Source organism: Myotis yumanensis, unplaced genomic scaffold (genome assembly GCF_028538775.1).
Source record: "Myotis yumanensis isolate MYYU_CA2020_CCGP unplaced genomic scaffold, mMyoYum1.0.hap1 SCAF_10, whole genome shotgun sequence".
NCBI classification, from domain to species: domain Eukaryota; kingdom Metazoa; phylum Chordata; class Mammalia; order Chiroptera; family Vespertilionidae; genus Myotis; species Myotis yumanensis.
In genome coordinates this window covers 32282209-32288898 of record NW_027223761.1, presented here as the reverse complement: position 1 = coordinate 32288898, position 6690 = coordinate 32282209, and positions in this window count along the sequence as shown.

Genomic DNA, 6690 nt, shown 5'->3' with positions numbered 1-6690 from the left:
GGAGGGTGGGTGGTTGGGTGGGTGGGAAGAGATCAGCTAATGAACTTGTATGCATATATGTATAACCCTGGACACAGACATTAGGGAGATGAAGGCCTGAGGTGGGGCGGGGGGGTGGGGGGTGCTGGGAGAGGTCAATGGGGGAAAAGGGGGACATATGTAATACTTTCAACAATAAAGATTTAAAATAAATAAATAAAATAAATGTGCAAAAAACCCTTTTAAGTAAAATGTAGCTTAAAGATAATTTCTAATAGAATAAAAAGTAATATATTCCTTTCAAATGAATTTTAAAAAGACATTATTAGTAACAATAATCATCAATCACAGCATCACTGTACACATACCTGCTATGAGACTGAGTCACCTGCCCAGAGTGGCAGCAGCCAGAATGTACCATTTGACCCACACACCAGGATGAATAAGGAACCCAAGAGGTGTCGCTCAGAGGCTGGCCTGAATCACTGGCATTCTTCTGCTTGGGAATTTGAACAATAAGATGAAGAATCTGCACAGCACTTATGCTGGACTAGCTCTATGGATGGCCCAAGCCTCCAGTGAGCTGGGAATTAAGAGGTCGGAAGGCTGTGTGTAAGTAGGACAGGTGGTTTGCCATGAGAGGCATAAATGGAGCAGGCACACCGAAATAAGAGATGAGTGCCTATGTGGTCAGAGGTGCCATCTTTCTATACTTGTAAAATAAAACGATGTCACCTCTGAGCAAGTAGAGAGGCTTCTTCTGTTCCTTATCAATAAGACTCGTAAGACAAAAACATCACCCTTAGCAAAAGAAAAAGCAAGGAAACACAAAAGCAACAAATGTTATAACAATGGTGATATAAAACAGTCTTGACATCAGATATAAATGGGCTAAAAGTTCCTAATAGGATGACAACATAAATAACAATTCTGAGGTTGCTCCCTCACTCTCCTGTGAGGTGAAGAACCATTTGATTATATGATTAACAAAGAAATGACTTTTGAGTGGCTCCCGCACTCTAAGAGAGCTGGAACTTACTTTCAGTCTTCTCTCCACATTCCGGCCACTGTTTGGTGCTTTCATTGCTATTGTTAAGTTCTGATGCTCGTATTTTGTTACACAATAAACATTGTCCTGATATGCTCCCTTCTTCCTGACCCCTAATGAATTTGGTGTTATTTCATAAACAGAATCTTAGGTATAAGGCAATGAAGATCATTGTGAAGAGCAAGAAGGGAAAACTGAATACTACTTGTTGATGCATTTTATCTTGAAAAAACAGTGATGGCTTTTCCCTGTGCTCTTGAAGAGTATCCCGAGTCAGCTCCTGGGTTGCCAAGTGAACTTGGAAAAGGAGGTAACAGTGTGCAGAGTGCCTATTAACCTAGGCTCCTTGTGTGGCCTTTTAACGCTTCTAACTAGTCCCTGTTAGTGGTTTCAGGAATCTGATAAAAGGTTGCTGCAGCCATCTAAACTTTGGCTCAAGGACTGCTAAGGGATTATGTCCTATCTGTAGGCTTTGAGCCTCTTAAATTTTGTCTTGACTCTATTTTGTCTGTTTTGTTTGCTTTTGTATATTTCTCTCTCTCTCTCTCTCTCTTTCTCTCCTCCCCCCCCCCCCCCCCCCCCCACCGGCTTGCCATGAACTTTTGGTGCATTATTTTTTCAGCAAAACCCTATAGTGCCAAGCACTGCCACTATAACGAGGAAGACGGACTCGCCTTCCATATCCTGCCCCAACATTTGGGTAAACTCCTCCCCCTCCCAGCAAGGCCTCTGCCTGCCAGGACAGGGGAATGGGCACCATGGCATCTGCACCTAAGATTTTGATCCTCATAATATTTAATCCTGAAAGGTCGATTTTATTTCCCTCGTTTTACCAAGAACAAAAATGTGATCTAGACATACAAAGTCAATCGCTCATGGTCACACTGCTATACAATACAAGGCTCAGGGTTTAAACCCAGATTTGCCTGATTCCAAAGCCCATATTCTTCATACTGCAGCACAAAATATCCATTTGTTTAAGAAGCCCCGTGAGAGCCTCACGTTAACAACAAAGAGCTGGTCCTCCCTGCCACTGGGTATTGTCAGAGGAGAGCCCACACTGCAGAACAGTGAGTGTACACATTCAAGTTCAACGTTCACGTGTTGTCTTCCTCCCCCGACCTCTGTCTCAGCTTCTCTAGTACCCCTGGACTCTGCATAGGGACTGGCGCTCAGGAAACACCCACTGATGGATGCCTTAGGCACCATGAGACAGGACAGGCTGAGAAAGCAGCACCTGGCCCCGAGGTGAGGTTCTGACCTCTCTCCCCTCCCATTGCAAGTCCTGACCTGCCCCTCACTAGGCAGATCACATTCTTCAAGCTATTAATTATCATGATGGATGTCCCCCTCCCTACTGAGCCTTGTATCTGCCCTTTGGCATATTGTTGAATTAGAATGCATAACTAATTAAAGGTGACCTCACTCCAGGCTGCTGGGTCTCCTGTGTCAGAGCAACCATAAAACTGGTCATCAGAATGTGTCCTCTTTCCCCCACTAGCTCCCCCCTTTCGTGTGTGTGTGTGTGTGTGTGTGTGTTAATTTCAAATCCTTTCCCTGCATCAGTGAGCAGATGAGATCCTCAGCCAGCTTTCATCTTTCAGAAAAATGAATAGTGCAGAGAGAACATTATCAAATGAGCTGTTGAAGAAGTCAGTGAATATGTCATTGAGTATGACTGCTTCCCGAATGAATGTAGATTTATCTCTGTTATCTCCCCACTCCCTCCCAACCAGGCCCCCCTTGCCAGGCCAGCCCTCAGGGCAGGGGCTGCTGCCATGAATCCTGACCGACAGCTGCCTCTCCTGGCTGACAGGTCCAGCCGGAGCCTCTGAGCTTGTTTTGGAATCTGGTTTGTTAACATTATAAATGAGCTCATTGGACAGCCCTGTTAAACACCTCGCACCTCCTGCTTCTGCAATTTCTTAGAGGATCCCATTTCCATTAGGCGGACGGGAGTACAGGGCCACACTCACTCAGACATTGTTTTATCATGTCAAGAGCTGCTGAATGTCTGTGACTACATAAGAACTAGAAAGCATCCATTTTACTCTTATTTGGCTGTTTCATTAAAGTCAGGGAACTCAGTTCTTGCACCATTCATTCATTCACCAAATATTTCTAGAACACCTTTTCATGCAGGGAATTGTGACTGGAGGGAGATGAGGACCCTGCCCTCATGTAGCACACACTTTAGTTTATAATCACCCTGAGGAAGCAATTTTAGTCGGTTCCAGGTTCTCAAAGGAATGGACTATGAAAACCAAGAAAAGGTGGTTGTTTAGGCAGAATGTCATCACCAGAACATTGTCTTTGGAGTCAGACAGGTCTGTAGGAATCCTCTTAGCGAGAAAAGAGAAGTTATTGCATCTGGAACAGGAACAAGATGCCATGAATAAGCGTGGTCATCAAAGAAGGAAACGTTGGAAATTAAAAATATAGTCAGAATAGTGAAAAAATAATTAGAAGTGTTGGAAGATAAAAGTGAAAAACTAAAAGGAAAAGACAAAACAAAGAGATGGAAATTAGTGGAAAAAAGATAATTAAATTAGAGATGGAAAATAGGAGTCTAGCACTTGGTTAATATGACTTGCAAATAATGAAAATAGAGAAAAGAAAGAAACAATTATCAGAAAAATAGTACAGGAAACATTTCCCACAATTGAAGAACATCTTTCCAGGTTGCAAGGGTTCACTGAGGGTTGAGAAATAGAATGAACAAAAAGGCCTATTTGAGGGCAGCACATCATTGTGAAATCTCAGGACACAGGATAAGAAGATTCTAGAAGCTACGGGGCTTATGGGAGGAGGAGAAGAAATTGACACACTGAGGACTGGAAATCAGGGCATCAGGCATCTGCACAGCAGCATGGGGGGCTGGAAAACTTAAAGCAATGCCTTGAAAATACTGAAGAAAAATGACTTAAAACCAAATGGTCATTGTATACAAGGATAGCACAAGGGTATTTTCAGGCAAACCAGGTCTCAAAAACAAATAGTCTCCCACGTGCATTTTCTCATGATGCTACAGCAGAATGTTCTTTGCAAAGGAATAAAACAGAAAAGGAAGGAAACATGGGATATAGGGAACAAAATCTTGTAAGGAAGGAATTGGAGAGCCATAGCTTGGAAAGGAAGTGGGAAGTCCTCGGGAGAGATGCCACCGAGAGAAAAGCAGAACAATACCTTTTCTGATGTCTCTATATGGAAAGAGGTTTAGAACTCATTCATTGTCTAGATCAATGGTCGGCAAACTGTGGCTTGCGAGCCACATGCGGCTCTTTGGCCCCTTGAATGTGGCTCTTCCACAAAATACCGACTTCTGCACATGGGCCACGAAGTTTCAATCGCACTGTACATGCGCACCCACACGTGTTATTTTGTGGAAGAGCCACACTCAAGGGGCCAAAGAGCCGCATGTGGCTCGCGAGCCGCAGTTTGCCGACCACTGGTCTAGATGAATGAGGGATCTTCAGCACTACAGAAGTATTTGTTCATGAAATTTACAAAACAAGCAAAAACTCTAGAGCCCACTTTCCAGGTACTGGCTCATCCCGGCTTAGAAAATCATCCACATGACCAGATAAGAAGCTCTGTTTCTGCATGGCAGAGACTCTGCCCTACCTGGGCTCCCCATTTGGGGATTATAGAATCCTCTTTAACCCCCTATGCTTCCACCTTTCAGGGTGTAGACCCAAAAGTGTAGATGCTGCAAGGAACTATTACTCTGGAAAAAAAGAGCAGGTCTCAACAAAGTGTCCTGAGACAGAGAGTGACAACGTGATTAAAACACAGGGAATGTTGTGGCCCTATGCATTCTTTTGCTAATTGTTGAGCACCTGCTGCATGCTAGACCTTCTAGGTAACCTGGTGACTTCAGCTCTATGATGCCTGAATGGCTTGATGGAAAGTGGGGTACACCGTGAGGATGGTGGCTTTCCGAGTGGGGGAGGGAAGAGGAAAGATGGGCACTTGGAGGCCCTTGTTCATTTTAGCCAAGCTGTGTATGGCCAGGGAGCATTAACAGTGGAGCGTAGAGGGAAAAAAATGGGGTAGACAGAGAAGCAGGGAGACAAAGACAGTAACACAGAGAGGGAGGCAGAGAGACATTGAGAAAGAGACAGAAAGAGAAAACAAGGATTTCGTTAGCAATGCAATGCATTCAGTAGCATTAGAGATAAAAAGGAATATCCAATTAACACACCATATAATTGCTTGCAGACATTCTTTTTTTATTTAAAGATGAAATAGCTAAGAGTTCTAATCAAAACTAGGGTCACAACCTACATATTAAATGAAAGAAATTGATTGGGTTTTTATTATGCCCTGACTACTGCCAATGTGCCTGGATCACAGATTGCCATAAATTTATACTTATAAACTACTAATTGCCCGAGTCATAATGGTAACAATGGGATAATGAAATCATCCTGATCAAGCTGAAGCCAAATTCTGCTTGACAACAGGGGGGCTTTGTGAGGGGGACAGGGAAGAAGGAATTGAGCATACAAACCCATGATGTTTTATTATAATAAACACCAGCAGGGAAAGTACAAAGACCTCTGAAGGCCTTAAGTTCCGAGGTAGGAGGGCTTCCTTTCTTAACAAATCACATAAGAAGGGGGGCGGTTACGTTTAGAACACAAGCACTAGTATTCTTTATTTGTCTTGAAAAACTAATGACTGACTTAATCACATTTGATTAAAGGAGATGTGTTGATGTAGTCATGTGTTTCTGATTGCATTAGGCTTGATTGAAAGTGGCAGGGAGAGTATGTAATAGTCTAACTGTCCCCTATATCTTGTCATTGGGACTTGGCAGGCATGACGTGGGAGAATCCTGAGGGAATCATTGTGGTGAACAATGTCATCTTTCAACTTGGGGGAGGGGGCCTGGGGAACTGAACTCCAACAAAATCAGGGCTCCCAGATCAGAGCTGATGAAGGACTCAGAATTGATCTGCAGACACTTCCATATTTAGAGGATTGGAAAAAACTAAAGTGCATGGCCACATAGAAGCATTCTCTTTCTGGAACATGTGCAGATTGGTTGACAAGCTGGGGAGGTTTTTATTTTTTAATATTAATGTGCACAAGAAGGCAAGCACTTTGATTTAGGAATTAATAGGCAAACCCAATTTTTAAAATGGACTTGTTCATTTTAACCTACTCTGACTCGTTCCAAGAAAGATTTACACTGATGCAAACAATAATTGATTCGGAAGTCCTGCTACACTAATACATAAATACAGATCTGCGGGTGATAATTTGGAGGCCCAGGACCACCAGCTTAACCAAACCCAGACACGGGGCGTGGCAGGAGTGGGCTTCTGACAGTTGTACCTTTCCAGGAGCTATGATTCTCACCTGAGTTTGGCCCTTCCTCATATCCCACTTTGATGATTGATGGGGCTTTTACTCTCGCCACCACGTCTTGCTCACTGAATATGTTTTTTAATTATGGGGAGAATGTAGAGGTTCTCAAGCTCTAGCCTGCATGAGAGTCACTGAAGATTTAGATGGGTGGTTTCCCCACTCCCAGAGTCTTGCATTAAGTCTGAGTGGGGCCTGAGAATTTTCATTTCTAACAAGTCCCTGGTCCTGGTGGTGCAGGGGTTAAATTTTGAGCATGCTTTGCTATAGGAAACTTTCTGATTTGTTCA